At 37.7% G+C, this 19,115-nt stretch overlaps 1 protein-coding gene across 3 annotated transcripts in view; it reads right to left on the reverse strand.

Annotated features, from left to right (window-relative positions):
- NCKAP5L (NCK associated protein 5 like) overlaps positions 1–17,473 on the reverse strand; it is a 235,375-nt gene extending 217,902 nt beyond the window's left edge. The window contains exon 1 of one of the 3 annotated variants that reach the window (XM_053708047.1): positions 17,325–17,473. The gene's annotated coding sequence lies outside the window, so the exon portion shown is untranslated. Of the gene's footprint in view, positions 1–15,544; positions 15,714–17,324 lie in introns of those variants that run through there. The other 2 variants (XM_053708046.1, XM_053708052.1) reach the window with 2 other exon arrangements.
- Positions 17,474–19,115: the final 1,642 nt, after the last annotated feature.

Genomic DNA, 19,115 nt, shown 5'->3' on the forward strand with positions numbered 1-19,115 from the left:
GAAACCAACACTGATCCAATCAGCAGAACTATTTGCACAATTCAGCTGTCTAACCAGCGGTACTTCTGTGTGTTTAACCCCTTCAACCACTCTGGTGTCGCTAGCCTAACTAATTATAGCATGTCATTTTTTTACTTTAATGGTCCTTTAACCCCTTAAGGACCAGCGTCGTACCCTGTATGACGCTGCTGTCCTGGGCCTCTCTCTGCCGCAATCTTGCTAAAACTAGAGAGATTGTGCTGTTTCTGCACACCCCATGAGTGGGGCAGTGCAGAAATAGATGGGCAAAGGTACCGAGAAAGGGCCACTCTGTGGTGGGGACGATCGTTAGTGGGTGGTAAGGAGGGAGACGGGACCACAACGGCTATGGGGATAAAACACCGAGCAGCAGGGAGGGGGAAGGAGGGAGAGGGGATCATACTAAGGGATGGGGTAAGAGGGAGAAAAATCGATGTGGGATGCGGGGGGGGCAGCTACACTAGATATTTTTTTTTTTTTAATCAGCCTAATTTGCAGTGAACTGGGTACTGGCAGACAGAGGGGGAGGGTTAGAGAGCTGTTTGGGGGGGGAATCCTACACTGCAGTACTTAAGTTGGGGGAGGGGATCGAAGAGAGCTGTTTGAGAGGGATTAGAAAGATCAGGGGGTGGGATGTGTCAGGTGGGACGGTAATCTATACATTAAAGCTAAAATTAACCTTAGAAGCTACCTAATTAACCCCTTTATTGCAGGGCATAATACAAGTGCACAGATGCATTTAGCAGCCTTCTAATTACCAAAATGCAATGCCAAAGTCATATATATCTGCTATTTCTGAACAAAGGGGATCCCAGAGAAGCATTTACAACCATTTGTGCCATGATTGCGCAAGCCGTTTTTAAATAATTTCAGTGAGGAACCTATAGTGTGTGAAAAAGCGAACAATTTTTTTTTATTTGATCGCATTTGGCGGTGAAATGGTGGCATATATATAAAAAGGCTCTATTTCTGTTTAAATGTAGTGATGGCAAAAATGCTCTTGTCTTGTCTTTTGGGGATGTTTTTGTCTGAAATGCCCGGTCCTTAAGGAGTTAAAGAGATATAAAAATATCAAAAATTGTATTAGAGCATTTTTTTATTGCACTATTGTTTGCATATGTTTTGACCTCTGCAAACTGGTTAAGCACATCATTAACATCAGCTTCAGAGCACCAATGCACTGCTGGGAGCTAGATGGAGACGGGTGGCTATGCACACGTCTTGTTTCACTGGATCAAAAAAAAATACCTCCATTAAAACTTTATAATTAATTTCCCACACATCTAATGGATGTTTTAATGACCCCAAAGGTGCAAGAAAACAACTAAAAATAAAGATACCAAGAGAATGATTAAAAATTAATAGGAGTAAATTAGAAAGTTGCTAAAAATTGCATGCTCTTAGTCATGAAAAAAATAAATTGTGTTTCATATCCCGTTAACGTATTTAGCCATTTAGGGTTAAAGGGGGAGTTCACACAAAATCAGCGTTACACTCCGCATTTTCACATTGTTGAACAGAGTTTCTCTTACATATAACCGGGTAGATTTATTAAGCAGCGGATGCTGCATTCTACGCCCATCGTTTCAGGCTCGCCTGAAACGTAATTTTAGAAGCAGCAGTTGTAGGTGGCAGACTGAAATCCTGATCCAATACGATCGGGATGATTGACAGCACCACCTAGCGGCTGTCGGTAAGCAGGTGGCAGCATTGCACAAGCCTTTCACAAGATTCGGAATCATGTCTGTGCAACATTTGTTAAATCTATCCCTACTTATGATCCTGACTGTCTCTCATACATCCCAATATTTGTGGCTATGTATTTTGGATTCAGGGTGTTGAGGGGGAAGGGTGTCCTTATGGGCAGGGCCATCTTCTGCACTGATCTTTCTATTCTGCTGATATATACACAAGTCACAACCTGTGAAATGGTTTTATGTATATAAAAGAAAGAAAAAAACACACACAGACCAAACAGGTTATAGAACATCTAGCGGATTCATCTTCAGGATTATGCTTCTAAAGAAAGGAAATAGAGTCAAAGGTGGCGATAGTGCTCGCCTTTACATAGTCATTCTTCAACTTGGTGAAGGTTGCAGTGGAAGAAAGACACATTACTATAAGTCCTTAAAAATGACAAAACCAAAATACTAATTTTAAATAAAGAGTAGTACATTCCAAAATATCAATCAAAAGAAATTTGGAACACAAATGCACTTTTATCCCTATCCGCTTGACCTGATAACCAGCTACATAAGTAGCAAAGCCCTAATAATAGTTCTGCATTTTGCTGGATGGTTAGAATTCGGATCCTGTCCCAGTTTCACAAAATTAAACTTGGGGCCACAATCCCCACATAGAAAAAGTTTAACCCTGCCCATACTGACCCTCCCCCCATCAACAAGTCCACAATATCATCCAGATACAGGTTGTGATCCCTAAATGTTAGCAGCTATGCAGTAGGTTATGTTCACTTGTATTTTCTCCCATGCATGGCCACGTGCATGCGCATATTACCTACCACTGTAGCTACACATTAAAAGCATTAGCCTTTAGTCCAATAGTAACCTTTTTTTTCCTCAAATTTTATTTATAGACCAACAGCAGGTGTATACATATTAAATACATATAATCTCACCACATAGGATGGAAGGCAAAGATTATGACCAAGACATCGTACAATGTCAAATAGGCATAATAATCGCAAACATCAAAATGGATAACAGAATCATGGTATATCAACGATATATAGACAATCTGTTTGTACTCTGGAAGGGTATGGAAAATGATCTGAAAATATGGTTCCAAGGATTAAATAAGGATAATAGCAACCTTAAATTTAAAATGGAGAAGAGCCTAACCCAGATAGACCTCTTAGACTTAAGGGCCTGTAAGAACAATGGAAGGCTGATGACAACGCTCTATAGTAAAAGCACAGATGAAACTCCCTACTTAATGCCGGGAGTTGTCACCCACCAGCTCTAAAAAAAGGCTCTACCTACTTCTCAGATGAAAAAGGTAATAAGAAACAATACAAACCCAGAAAACAAGTAGAAGCAACTTGGAGAGTTGGAACAACAATTTCGTGCAAGGGAAATACACCAGGACAATACTGGAAGAGAGCCGTAGTAGAGTATGGGAGGATAACCAACTGTCATTACTTACTACCAGGAATAAAACTGAAAAGGATGAGGATACTCCTACTATGACACTTACCTATACTCCAGGGGATGAATGAACGACGAATACCATATGGAAATACTGGCCAATTTTGGAAACGGACATTACCCTCCCTTTCAAAGATCAAAGACCCCCAAGGGATGGATATAGGAGAGCCAAATCTCTCAGGGATCATCTGATCCATACAGATCCACGACCTTGCTACACCACTGGAACATGGCTCCAACAAACCATAGGATGCTACAGGTGTTTAGGTTGTGTGACGTGTAATTGTTTGACAACTGGGAAATACTTTAACCATACATACAAGAATAAGAAATATTACCTGAAATTCAGGGTTACATGTACAACAACCCTTATAGTTTACATGTTACACTGTACTCCTCACCTGGTTGCCGCCACACACCCTTGACACCATCTGAACCAAATAAGTTTATCTTGGTCTCATCTGACCACAGGACATGGTTCCAGTAATCTATGTCCTTGGTCTGCTTGTCTTCAGCAAACTGTTTGCTGGCTTTCTTGTGCACCATCTTTAGAAGAGGCTTCCTTCTGGGACGACAGACATGCAGATTTGATGCAGTGTGCAGCGTATGGTCTGAGCACCGACAGGTTGACCCCCCATCCCTCCAACCTCGACAGCAATGCTGGCAGCACTCATACATCTATTTCCCCAAAGACAACCTCTGGATAGGACGCTGAGCACGTGCACTTCTTTGGTCGACCATAGCGAGGCCTGTTCTGAGTGAAACTGCTGTATGGTCTTGCCCACCGTGCTGCAGCTCAGTTTCAGGGTTTTGACAATCTTCTTATAGCCTAGGCCATCTTTATGTAGAGCAACAATTCTTTTTTTCAGATCCTCAGAGAGTTCTTTGCCATGAGGTGCCATGTTGAACTTCCAGTGACCAACATGAGAGAGTGTGAGAGTGATAACACCAAATTTAACACACCTGCTCCCCATTCACACCCGAGACCTTGTAACACTAATGAGTCACATGACTCCGGGGAGGGAAAATGGCTAATTTGGCCCAATTTGAACATTTTAACTTAGTGGTGTACTCACTTTTGTTGCCAACGGTTTAGACATTAATGGCTGTGTGTTGAGTTATTTTGAGAGGACAGCAAATTTACACTGTTATACAGGCTGTACACTTACAACTTTACATTGTAGCAAAGTGTCATTTCTTCAGTGTTGTCACATGAAAAGATATAATAAAATATTTACAAAAATGTGAGGGGTGTACTCACTTTTGTGGGATACTGTATATATCTCTACACATATATCTCAATACACCTGAAAAATATTGTGACTTATTTTTAGAAAAGATTACTAAGAACTAAAGTTTACAAACCCTGCCAACGTATGGGGGATGGCATATTATTTGCATATTGTCCTGTTTTAAAATGCAGAGGAGCAGCATTAAAAGAGCTCTGCCAGAACAATTGTTCCCTTTGGCGCAAAACCTGTAAGTAATATAGATTATCTTTATCAGACAATAACATAACAAAAAGCTCTATACTTCTATGGGCACATTGTTAAATGCTATATAAAAATAGATAGGTATACTTCCCCAGGTCTTGCACCGTGTACACCACTGGAACAAGATGTGGTCAGCCCTATTCAAACACATTGCAATCTGTTGGAGTCTGTGAATATACTGGTTCAATGTGCATGTGTGCACATGACAAGGCATCCTCTTACTGCAAGAGGGAAATTACCGGTAGGAGACTCTTTTCGGCGAACCCCCGCACTACAGGCTGGGGATCATTGGTAGCGGAACTCCCAAGCTATCAGCGAGAATGGTGGTCATGTCGCCACAAACATGGTGACGTCACAAAGGAGCGGTGCCTCTGTAGCTGGATGGAGAAGGTGATTTAAACCCTTCAATCTCAGCTCCTTTACTAGATATGGATAACCAGAATCACCTGCTTTTTCAAACGGTAGGGGTCTTGAAAAGTATCAAGTCCCCCCTTATATAAATAAAAAAATGGTCCCGTTTAGCACGCTAGTATCATGCTTTTCCATGCTGGAAGGCATTTAAAGCAGACAACCTAGATTCTATACTAATGCAATAAGAAATAAATTACATGAATAGAAGAAAAATGACAAAACCTTAAACTCAGAAAAGAGTCCTATACTTCTGTCAAATTAAATTTATTTCCAGATTAAACAGGATGGAGTTTCCAGGCCCCCATAAAACATTTATCTGAAAACAAGAACAAGATTATGGGATTCCATTACATATTTTCTTATACTGGATTTTAACAGTACTGAAACTGTAAAGTGTGAAAGGGCTCCCTTGTAACAAGGAACCTGCATAGAAGTAACTGCACCTTGGTGAACGCGAGTTCAATAATGTAGGTGCAAGAACTGTAAATATCATGGTTGTGACGGTTTTGACTTAACGTGAATGGCGTGTTCCCTATAAAAAAAAAATACCACGGCCACAAAGATGTCATCTCAATACAACATCTTCTATGCAGATACCATGTTGCAGGGAGCTGGTTCACACTTTACACTTTCAGTAATGTTAAAATGTAGTACAAGATGATATCAATCCTAATAGAAACCTGTAGTCTTGTTTTCAGATTACGCCAAACCGGAAATGGTGCTTTGACAAACAGAACAATGTAAATATTGTTATTTGACTTTTTCAGGACTGGCCTAATGTGTCTACATCGGAACAACGTTCCAATGTAAACAAACTGAAGTCACACGATTGTGCATGTGATCGCGAAATTTTGATGATGGGATTGGGTCAGGGGGGCATGCCTATGATGCTAGGCACCACCTCCAGGCTGCATTCCCATTCAGGAAGCGACATAGGCTTTAGTACAGCCAAATGGCTAGGACGTTCCATGACGTCCTAACGGTGCTAAAGCCACCCGGAAGGGGTTTAAAAAAAACAAAACAAAAAAAAAAAAAAAACACCTTGTAAAACATTACAAGTGACAATATAGCCATTGAGCAACATGCCCAGTATCCCCATCATGCCAAAATACAAATGTTAAAGGAAAGAGAAAAAGCGCTCCATTGTGCTTATCAGTCTTATCAGAAAAGTATTAATCACACAAGTATCTCAGTACTCAAAAAAGTAGCAGCACTCCCTTCTGCTGATAGGAGCCAGCTGAAGACTCTTAGTGCCTCAGCTAACTGTCCTAACACTGCAGGACACTTCACTACTCCAAAAAAAAAAAAAAAAAAGGCATGGAATAAGCTGAATCATTTAAAGCAAGGCGGCCTTGGCAAATAGACATACAGGCACTCAAAGTGATGGGTAATATTTTTTTACCATTTTAATAAATGCACTACAATGTGCAATCCACTTTACACTCTTCTCAGCCTTCCGGTCGTTTCATCAGGAATGTTTCCCTATAACTCCTGTGGCTAATTATACACATCACTGGCCTATCAAAACATTCAATGACTCACTTGTGCTCTTGAATGAACATCACCAGCCCTTGATAGTAAACACTGAACGGCTCTGCTTCAGAATAGAATAATTGACATTCTAGTTCTGTCTACCACCAAAATCTACTTTTTCCCCCCCATGCTTTTCCCATTTTCTGCTGGAGAAGAGTGGCTCATTGTATAAGAATGCATTGCGGCAAGGAGATAAATGTATATTTTCTTATTAGAAAAGATAATCTAAAATCTATTTTTTTTAATTTATTTTTTTAAGTTAAAAGCGCCTTTACCTTTTGCACGCATCCAACAAAATTTAATAACTCAAACAGTTTGTTTTTACTGCTGGGAATAAAATTGTGATTGATTTTTCACAGTAAAACTATTTTCATTTACAAAGATGCCCCACTGAGCATACACAATAATATGAGTTCCCAAGATCAAATGATAACATTCATTTTTACGCCCATATTGTTTCTTTAAGTCTTCTAGTATACTATAAGAGAAAAAGATTCCCAGCCACACAGGTTCCCCCCACTATGTGATGGAACAAACGTGTGCTACTAAACATTTCGTTTTTGTGATCTTGAAGAGGTATCAGAAAATAAATGTATATTTAATTAAAAACAAAGCCAATTTGAAATGGTTGTAACTATTTCCTCTTCCAATGTTTCAGGGCTGACGCTTGCACTTTGGCCAAGTGACTTATCAAAGCATTAGTAAAAACGGCATTAGTTGTTTTTATATAAGGCTATTGTACATAAGCGAAAAAACTATTTCATGCAAAAGAATTGTATGCAAACTAAAGGTTTTAAAAACTATCATTCTGTTTGCAAAATTTGCATTTGTTTGTTGCATGAGGACAAAACTATTGAAAAGACCCTATAGTATGCTTGTTTGTCTATTGCCTTTTCTCTGGGACTGCTATAAAATAGGCACCTGCACTGATCAAGCAATTACAGTTTAGAATGTTGCAAGGTTAAGGTTCTGAACTCTGCAGAATATTAAAATGACAATGTAAATGGACAAAATAGATAATGAATGTATATTGCAAAGTTTTTAATCTAGATTAATTTGTTTAATATGGATAAATAAAATGCTTTATGCTGAATTAAATTTTGAGTTTGATATCTCTTTATGGGAGGTACTTATAACTGGTGAATTTGCGTAAACTTTAATAAAGACACATGGGTAAGAAAAGCATATCAAAATTAAAGTAAAAGACTATATTATTTATTTATGCCCATTTTACAACATCCCTATATGTTTAGACTGAAATGGCTAAAACACTATGCAACTTTCTTCAGTTAGAGCATTTCATTATTGCGTTCAGGTAGTTAATCCCTACAAAGGGGTTAAATATACAGTTAAAGATTCAGAGAAGCAATGCACTACCAGGATCTAGCAGAACATATCTGGAAAAAACAATGACAAGCGTAGTGTGTAGCTGACAATCAGTAGCTAGCTCTTAGTAGTGCATTGCTGCTCCTGAGCCTACCTTGGTAGCCTTTTAACATAGGCTACCAAGAGAACAAAGTGCTCCTTCAGTGTCAACAGCAAGATAAGTGAGGAGGAATTCTGCCTCTTCTGAGCATAGACAAGTACTCACTTCCTTTCTATCTTTTACCGAATAGTAGACCAGTTCATGTTACTCTAGAAGATTAAATTAAGCTAGACATGACTTCCTGTAGAGACCCCTGGGACTGTGACAGGAAGTAATAGACATTATACAAATTAAATTATAAAAATAAATATAAAATTACAACTGCTTTTTTTTTTTTTTTTTATAATAGTTTTATTGAGGATTAAAAGTAAACGTACAGGAATTCCATCATGAGATAACAATAATAAACAGGCGACACGTTCCATATCAATGGAATGGCATATGAGCAAATAGGAACATAAATGTAAAATGAAGTGAAATATAATAATGTAGCCAGCTATCTAGAAAGTACCTGTAGAATAGAATGACTAAATATGGAGTGCTACTCCTCAGTTTTCAACCTCCGTAACATAAGTGGGGCCACTTTTGGACCCCTGTCACATCCTTTGTGTAAAATAGCAGGAGGTTACATTAATATAAGGCCCCATTTGGACCTTTTGTGTAAAAAGGGAACATTCCAATCTTCAAACTTGGGAATAATACTATGAATTATATCAAAGAGAGTAATGGAGGGTGGGGATCTCAGTGACCACTACGTTGCAACAAATATAGAAGAAGTGTATATCTATGGCATAACTAATGTAGAGACAGTGATTAACACTCTAATTTTCCAACAGTGATCCCTGTTCTTATTAAGATGCTCTAGAGTGGGTTGTAAGTATCAAGCGTGGGTAAATTTATAGTATTAAGGCAGCTTATTGCCAAGTATCACCTATTCTCACATTCCTTTATGAATGCTGAAAAAAATGCTTATCCATCCCAGAACCTGTGATATATGATATGGAAAAAGCTAAGTGAAAATGTTGTATAGACCACATTTGTTAATAAGCTAATGACCTCATCTAGAATATAGTTTTCCCTCTAGGCAATTACTAGGCCTACTGAAGAGGAAAGCTGAAAAGGTATATTCAGAGAGGGATAATATGGGTCTCTGCATCAAACTATCTTTCTCTCTGGGGACTCGCATAACTTAAACTGTGTATAATATAAGAGCTAGGTATAGTAACTGATAGACCACAAGTTAACCTATTAGACTGAATCACATATCTGAAAAAGTAAACTCATAAAAAAAAAAAAAAAAAAAATTCTTATCGGCATACATAAATTTTAAAGCCAATTGCACACAGAAGGTATTATGGTAGAGTATTTTAGGTGATTAGTAGAAGGAGCATATATTAACATGAAAACAAGTATCTGCACATACATATATTATGTTATAGGGATATTTAATTGCAGTCGCTAAGATTTTAACCCATAGTGCTCCTAAAGTATTGTGGCATAGTGTCTTAGATTATAAGTATAGGGAGTAACCAATGTCAACAAACAATAAAAAGTAACTGTACCTCTATAGGTTGTGATAAAAACAAACAAAGTAGCTCTGGGCATTAATTATCATGGGCATCTGGCATAATTACCATCATTAGGATAAAGCTATATGTCCCAAGGGTATAATCATGTTTGGCAGTACTAATAAAGTAGTTATAGCATAAATCAGTTCAACAACATACATACTGCTGAAGATCATATACTGTGACTAGCTCATAGGGGGCATCATGTGAGTACTGTCATCTTATATAGGTTAGGAGGTGGGATCGAAGGGTACCCATTATAGTAAGGCAACAATACCAAAGATTACTAGTAAACATATATACAGTTTTCACTATTGGATTAACAGAGTCACCTCTAAACAATTATGCCTCCCATAAGAATGTTAATATAAAGATTGCATCACCGCAATCATGTTTGGGGCTCTCACATTAACTCAGCCTACTCCTGATTTAGTTTTTTGTGTCTCTGAGAGGTATCCCAACCACCATGAGGTTGTCAGTCCTGTGGGACAGGAATTCTCCGCTCTCACCTCTGAGCCGGTAGGCCGCGAGATGCAGGTTTCGGGGTATGCCTTTAATCCATGTGAGAGTTCACTGGGGCCGTGGAAAAGGCTACTTGTCAGTAGCAAAGTATTATCGATGCCCTTAGGTTGCTGCAGTGCCATATCATCCATGAGGATCAAAGGCTTCTCTATGACCCACGGAGGTGGTGCTGACGGTATCTTCACATACATGGTAGGAGCCGGGTGCCGTCTGTCAGCTTGCACTCCCCATCTGGGATCTGTGTGTGTTCACCGGGCGGCTTCCGCTGCAGAGGGACGGGCATAGGAGCATGCAGGTAAGTAGGGACACCAACCTCTTGCAGAGGGGCCGTTGTAGGTGTTAGGTTCAGAGAAGCGCCCAATACAGGTTCAGCTATCGGTCCTCCTCCAGATTCGGCCCCGCTCAGGGACTCTGTTTTCTGCATCAACCATGTGGAGGTCGGCAGCTGCAAAATCTGGCATAGTTCTAGCTCCAATTCTTCAAAGTGTTTTTTGAGGAGAGAATGTATCTCCCCTTCCCACCGGTCGACTGCGGCCATTACTGAATTCATGTTAGGTGACTGGCTAAGTAGTGAGTGGTAATCCGTTACTGCCCCAGTAGGACAGGGTGAGACTCCCCACAGTTTTTATCCTATTGCAGGATATCGTAACCCCGGAGTTCAGGGGGGGGTAGTATTGCGGAAGCCCCAGACCTACGCTCCAAAACCCACACAGAATCTGCTTTTGATACACAAAGTACTGCGTAGTTACACAATATGGCTTCCAGTCCTGAGAGTAGATCTGTCACGTAGCTGACTCAAAGAACATAGGCAGGAACACTGTCAAACCATCCACTCCTAGAATAAATCCGTTCACTTCAACAAATATGTGGTTCTGAGGAACAAATATTAAAAGTTTGCTAAAGGTAACTTATAGAAAGAAGATTCAGAGAGCTTCACTGAGACGTGACTTGCCGCATTGAGTGTAGGCTCCGCCCCCCTACAACTGCTTTTTTATTGTTTATTATAACAATGAAACAGACTGTTTTATAGCCCTTAAAATTGATAAGTAAATTGAAAAAAAAAAAATTCTTAACATTGTATACTATGTCTCAACTATGAAAGTTTCAATTTTAACTTTCATGTCCCTTTAAAGTGAATGTCAATTTTGATACTAAAGTGCCCGGTTTTTAAAAATTCGATTAAAAACAGGGGCATTTTAATTCATCAAAATTTATATTTCACTCCTTTCGGATTCCTCATTTTAGACCCAGGAAGACGCTTTGCAACGGGTGGAGGAAGCTGGAGCTGCTGTGAAGATTAAAAAGGTAAGGTTTTTTTCTCAACAGGAGTGAAATGTAAATTTTGATGAATTAAAGTGCCCCTGTTTTTAATCGAATTTTTAAAAACCGGGCACTTTAGCTTCAAAATAGACATTCACTTTAAGTCATACCTACTATGTAAGAGGTGTATAATTATGGATCAGAGTCTAGTAATTTTCTTAAAACCCTACTATAAAGAAATGTATAATTTATTTTGGTTATGTTTGCTTTTCATAATCCCCTCTAACACCTTTGAACAATCACATCAGTTTGGGGAAAGTACTATTTAATTACTGTTAAATATTGTGTGAATGAACAAACAGAAAAAAGTGTAATTCAATATCCAGAGAATTAAAAATTCTAGAAGTATTATTTAGTTTTATAATGAAACCGTCATACTAATGTGCCTGCCTGCATTCATTTCCTGTGAGATGTCAGGTACTTCCTAAATGTTTTTGCTGTTAAATTGTCAAACTGTGAAACAAAATTCAAATTTTTTTTGTATTTTCTGAGACCAATGATATTGCTTTTAACATCACTAAGAAGCCAGTTTCCACAAAAGGAAATTGCTTCATCATCACAGGAAATAGCATTGATTCCCATTTCTTTGTCAAGCAAGTTCATCGAAAAAAACACAAAAACATATTTAAAAGCTATAAAATTAAATCTAAAAACGTGTTTAATAGTAAAGGAGCATCACCTCTGCTATGATTTATGCATACATATAAAGGAATGTTTGTTTTTTTTCATAACTAAAAACACAAACAAAAGAAGAAAAAAAAAAAAATCACTCAACCAAGTGCACAACAGACTGGGATGGAATTAAGATGCGATTACTTGCACCAAAAGAAGCAATTACAGTTGTACTAACTAGAACAGCAGCAGTATTAGTAAATATACAGCATATGAAGGCATTTACTAGAATTGCTGCTAAAACGATGTGTAAAACAATGGTTGTGAAACCCTCAATAACTAATCATAGATGCCATACTTCCAGGTATCTCATCAATTAATAAAAACAATCCTCTCACAACCATCATACCAGTGAAAAGCGCTAATGAATGTTTATAAATGAGGTGTAATTACCAATTTAGCACAAATATTAAAGGGACACTGTACCCAAAAATGTTCTTTCGTGATTCAGATTGAGCATGAAATTTTAAGCAACTTTCTAATTTACTCCTAGTATCAAATTTTCTTCATTCTCTTGGTATCTTTATTTGAAATGCAAGAATGTAAGTTTAAATGCCGGCCCATTTTTGTGAACAACCTGGGTTGTCCTTGCTGATTGGTGGATAAATTCATCCACCAATAAAAAAAGTGCTGTCCAGAGTACTGAAACCAAAAAAAAGCTTAGATGCCTTCTTTTTCAAATAATGATAGCAAGAGAACGAAGAAAAATTGATAATAGGAGTAAATTAGATAGTTGCTTAAAATTGCATGCTCTTTATGAATTACAAAAGAAATTTTTTTTAGGTACAGTGTCCCTTTAAGGGGAATTTGTAAAGTGTAGTTGCTAAGGGTGTATCTTCAATCTCCAGTAAAAGTTACACAGCAGTGTAAACATGCCGTAGTGTATAAACAGTACACTCAGCATGCTAAATTAGCAAAAAGGTATACTATGGCCTCAGAGCATGTGATAGCACACGTAACTCTTCTGCACTACAACATTTTACCTGCAATGCACAGCTACCTCTGCTAGGTGAGTACAAAAGTAGGAAATATATAGCAGAACTGTAAGATTTAGACCAATGTTAGGGCAGTCCTGTGGTTTCTGGGACAGCTGGTAAGCAACTATGAAATGATGATACTTGACTAATGTTACACCTTATGGTCACAAAAATCACAAATAATCTGGGTTACTAAATAAATAAAATTAAAAACTTTCATGTTCAGGTAGAGCAGGCAATTTAAAAAAAAAAACCTCTCTTATTTACTCCTATTATCTGGTTTTCTTCATTCTCTTAGTATCTTTATTTTAAAAAGCAAGCATGTAAGCTTAGGAGCTGGCCCATTTTTGGTTCAGCGCTTTCTGGATTGGTGGCTACATTTAGACACCAATCATCAAGTGCTACCCAGGTGCTGAACCAAAAATGAGCCAGCTCCTAAGCTTACATTCTTGCTTTTTCAAATAAAGATACTAAGAGAATGAAGAATTGATAATAGGAGTAAAATTAGAAAGTTGCATAAAATTGCCTGCTCTATCTGAATTATGTAAGTTTAATTTTAACTAGACTATTCCTTTAACGGAAACTACCATAAATTCAACTAACATCTTTTAAATGCAACTAAACATATTTTTTTATGTCTTTTCAGTGTGGCTTTAGTTTCTTCCAAAGTATTCCGAAGTAGAAAATAGAACTTCAAAACTTCCACCTAATCTGGTAACAGTTAAATAAATAATATCAGTTGAACATATTAAAATATATCTCTTTTAAAGTCTAATCAACAATGTATTTAATAAAAAAGTACTGAGAGGCATTTTTCTCACTTCTTGTTTTAGGCTATAACTCCCCTTTCTGAAGAAGCTAATGACTTCTATTCAAAACTTTTGAGAAGTTATTTGGCACATGACATAATAAAGTGCTGACATAGACAAAATATTAATATAAAATCTGAATATACTTTATTCTGCAATGGCAAGGAAACATTAAGGAAGTGTGCAGTCTTACAGGTTTTTAATAAGTAATCTGTCATTTTTTTTCATATGCTATGTTTGTTATTTAGAAATTAACCAAAATGTTGCACATACTACTTGCTATAATAAAAGACTACTTTTGGAAATGGAAAACAGACATAACCAAGGAAAATAAAATCTAGCACAGCAATTTTCTTGGGTTGAGAAGTACAAAACTGCACTGCTTGGCAAGGTTCACCTTTCTAAAAAAAAACTCATGCCTGCAAACTTGAAGCTAGTCAGTTTTCATTACGTTTGTATGATCATTTAGTTAAAGGGACAGTAAACATTTCAAGAAACTTCTCTTGTGTTGCTACAGAAAAACAGATATGCCAAATCTAAAAATGGTAAAACAAACATCTTGTTTGCTATAATAGATTTTCAGTAGCCAAACTCAACCACCATTTTGCTCTCTTTGCACAAGCCAACTTGGCTCTTGAGACTGCAGCTAAAAAGGTTAGTCATTGTCATTATTTTAGTATAAAGTGCATTTTTTTGCAGTTCTTATCTGTTAAATCCAATTAGGGATATATGTAGCAGGGTTAGCCTAAGAAGTCTGCAGTGTGCTTTTTAAAATTCTGAGAACTAGGAAAGCCACAATTTTTAGATCTAAATTACATGACATGGGGCAAATATAATGATAGTATATTGTAATGTTTATTCAGTGTGTGTATAACTAATGTATACTACAATATCAAGGTGTTTAGTTATTTTAATAAGACACTTTACATAATAAAAGTTTTATATATTGTTAGCAAATATATAAATTTAGCAATTGACAGAAAAAAAATGTAAGCTATCAAACAAACTTTCAATTGTGAGACATGAGGCATGAAAGGATTTAAATATATTTACAGCTGATAGTGTGCCCCAAAAGGACAGAAAGCCTATCAGCCTATCAACAGAAAGTATAGAACAGACTCACTGCATATAAAAAAACTGCTGTAGCTCTTAGTTGCATAATTTCATAGCACACACAAATTGCATTAATACATTTCATCTGATAGTTCAAAAAATAATATTATTTATGTTGAGCGATATAAAATCTTTGGCTTACGGAGGCCCAATAGGATCTAGAACATAAATAGTCTATCTAGGTCTTGACGGATACTGTCCCTAGAGGAAACAATAAAAGATGCTTCCTTGATGTAAGGTACAGAAAACGATTACAGTTTTGTTAAATATATTATACACGCACAAATATCACACATTTATACACACACACCTCCTGTTCCATTTATAATGTCTGTCTTCCAGCTAACCACTCCCCCGACACACACATTGTCTCCCCACCAAATTCTGCTTGTGTCTGGCAGTTCCTCCAACCCTATGATCACAAAACAAACATTTCAAAAAGGTGCCTTCTTGTAACGCACAACAATGCCCATCTTACCATCATGCACACCCATAACCCTCGCATTCGCTCTCACCTAGCTGAGATCCCCGGACTTTCCTTTAAGATCCGGTTTGTGTTCCCGTGTAGAGTCCCCCCAAGGTACCCGCAGCTTGGATCAGCCTCGACACGTGACGTCACAAGTTTAAAGCCCCAGCATCGGCCCCTCCCCTACAGCCAATCACAGAAGGACCCAGTCAGCCGCTGCCCAGATGTTTCTCATTTGCAGCTTTTAGCATCCTGGAGGTGTGGAACCCGACCCGTGGAGTCTGTAGGGGGAAGGGGGTTACAATTATAAAGTTTTGGCCACCAAAAAACCTAAGTGTTATAAGTGGCTATAAAATGCTGGTATGTAATATACACAGAGTACGAGTTTATCCAGAGAACCGAGCAAGATCAAGGTAAACGCTTAAAACGATTGCGCGCATCCTATTGGGATGGAATTTTATTGGGCTGCTGTTCTTCATAGGGTTCCATCCCTAAAGTGACTTCACTCGTTGTGGTACCTGTTTAGCACATAGCTTGTAGTATAGGTCGGTTTTTCCATCGACCGCCTATGTCTTATCTTACAGCCTTGTAAGTAAGGGGCACTACACCGCTGATCTATTGAGATTGGCGGTAAAATCATTGTCATCTGTTCCCTGCGCTTACTCCTGCATACCAACTCCTCACCTCATAAACACACGTGACAACAAGCCTTACAAAATCCACTTTTTTTTTTACCCTCTATTAGCAAAGCAACGAATTGCACATTTTGAAGAAATACTCTTTTTTTGTTTCGCAAACTCAATCTATATCTAATGGTGCTTTTATGTTGCATCATGCATAGCAGTGAATGGACTTCCTTGTACTGCTAAATATAAGCATAAGTATATTACAGGAACTGTTAATAGATTTATATGACATTTTAAATACAATAATGAGCCCAATTGTCAAGTGGAATTTCAAGATGGACAATTTTCCAGTTAATAAAACAAGTATGTCACATGTATATATTACGTATGGGAACATCATTTCTAATTATATTCTGAATTCCCTCTAGCGAGATGTCAAAAGTGTACACAATACGCTTTTTTATAGATGCTATCTCTTGGGAGGAAATAACCCCCAAAACAATAGTATCTTTTCACACACACAAAACTGGACACATCCCAAGACATTCTGTTTATAAAGCTCAGGTCACAAACACATAACATTACTATATCAGATGAAAGACTGTACTGGCTGATCATACAGTAATATTAAACTAAAGTGACAATTGCAGGACAAGACAATCTTTCATTTAAAGAAAGGGTTCTAAACATAAGTTGTTTGCTGTCATTCCTCGCAACGCATTAATATCATGGTTAGATGAATTGAGCTACAGAAAAAAAAGGTCAAAGTGTAGATAATGTATAGAGAGTTTAGGTCACAGGACAAATAACTGAAAATAGCACAGACTGTTCCATCACATGATAAGTAACTAAAGCAAGCCAGAGATTATCATTAGGCATTTAGCTAGAAATACCTCCAGGGCATTCAATCACAAACAAAATAATCCACAGATCACCTAATAATAAAATAAAACCTATAAACATATAAGACAACTGGTAATTGGATACTCATTTTCTATTTAATTTGCTAGATCAGGCAGCTGGATCATATAGGTCATAATACAATTTAAGATAATGTTTCTAAAAAAATCAGTCTATAATCACAATCTCTGTATGGTATACTGAAATTATATATCATTCCATACCTGTTTTCGTTGATGTAAACAACACTGTAATTACATTTCTACAGATGTATCCAAACCGACAGCCTATATTTTGACTCACCTGGCAGCAGTAACTGGTGCTGCTGTGATTATAACATCCCAGCACACAAGAGCAGAGGATGGGACTACGCCCAGCGTTCCTGCACTACAGGACTAGTATAGAGGTCTTGGGTTTAGGATGAAATTCCAAAACATCTCGCCACCCCTAGAAAAAACATCAGCCTAGCAATGTCCTGTTACATGCAAAGAGCATCTGGGTCTCATTTACCCCTGTGCTAAGCAGCCAGAACCTGCATTCCCTTTCTGTTTACATTAGTGCTGTTTGCTTCAAATCCCACTGCCGGAAACAGGAGCCCTGTCCAAGGAGTTTTTTATATCCTGAGGCCGCTATATACTGAGGGGCCCTTGTAATGAAATAAAGACCCACTGAGACCCCTCTGGAACATGCTCCTAAATTTGCCTTTAGAGCAGGATGTTTCTAAATGCAACCTCCAATCATCTGTACATGCAATAGCGCACAGGCCACGAGTAGCAGGAAAGTAAACTCATGACTGACAGGGGGAACTATATGATAATTGTATGTATTTAATACAATGAGTGACATACTTCTTCACATATGAAGTTCTCTACTAAAGCTTCTAACAAAAAATATCTAGCAGTCTTGTACTTTGTTCTCAAAAGTGTCTATCCTGAATGAATTAGCAGCACATAAACATGTTAAAACATATATTTTTACTTCAAAAAGGTTATGTAAATTATGTTAAAGGGATAGAAAGTTCAACATTTGAAAAATTCATAAACACATTTCAATTTTAAATAGAAGCATTTTTGCAATATACTTCCATTAGCAAAAAATGGTTCTAGTAAAAGTTCTTACTGTTTTTACCCGCATATCCTGTGAGCGCCTGTGCACCAGCATTAAAGCTCAGAAAGCTGGCAATGGTGTGTAATTGCTTCTGTAAAGGTGTAATTTGTATCATAATCGCCACCACCGACTCTCTGAGAAGGTGTTTGAATACTGGAGCACGGGCCCTCCCAGGATATGTGCGTATCCCGCAGGAAAACAGTAATAACATTTACTAGAAGCATTCACATTTCAACTTTGACCTTTCTATACCTTTAAATTTGAAGAAGGTATCTTTTTTTGTACACTGGCTAGCAGCTCCAAGAGAATAAGTTTATTTAGCAGAGGAAATTAAATTGAAAAAACAAAATCTATATATTCACCAGAATACACTCCGCATTCTCTCTCAAAAAATTGCATGCCTAAATTTGTTTAACAGTCCAATTCTGAGTATTTGACCTCCACAAAGAGGTTAAACATATAGATAAATTCCTGCTCAAAAGCTGCAGAGAACTGCTGGTCCCGAGAAGGAAACAGCCAGTGAGCCAATCAGTAGTGGCAGTTGCACAGTCCTGCCAATCACCATCTGTGTTTAACTCAGCAGCTGCAATACTTGCTGCTCTTAAGCCAGACTTTAAAGGGACATGCCAGCCAAAATTGGAATCCACGTGGGTGCATTTCAGTTTTGAATAGAAGCATTTTTGTAATATACACGCATTAGCAAAAATGCTTCTAATAAAAGATATAGTTGTTTCAAATGTGTATTTAAATATGCACCCTGCACCAGCATTTTAAACACAGCATTTGCTCAGAGAGCCTAATGGACTTGTACCATCTGGTAATGACTTAATTAGTTAATTACTGATATAATACAAGCCCCACTGGTGCTCTGAGCAGCTGCATTATTTAAAATGCTGGTGTACTGAGAATATCTAGTTATGCTTCACATGCATGTGCAGAGAAAAATGCTAACACTAAAGGAGTGATAACTTTTACTAAAAGCATTTT

This window comes from Bombina bombina, chromosome 3 (assembly GCF_027579735.1).
Source record: "Bombina bombina isolate aBomBom1 chromosome 3, aBomBom1.pri, whole genome shotgun sequence".
NCBI classification, from domain to species: Eukaryota; Metazoa; Chordata; class Amphibia; order Anura; family Bombinatoridae; genus Bombina; species Bombina bombina.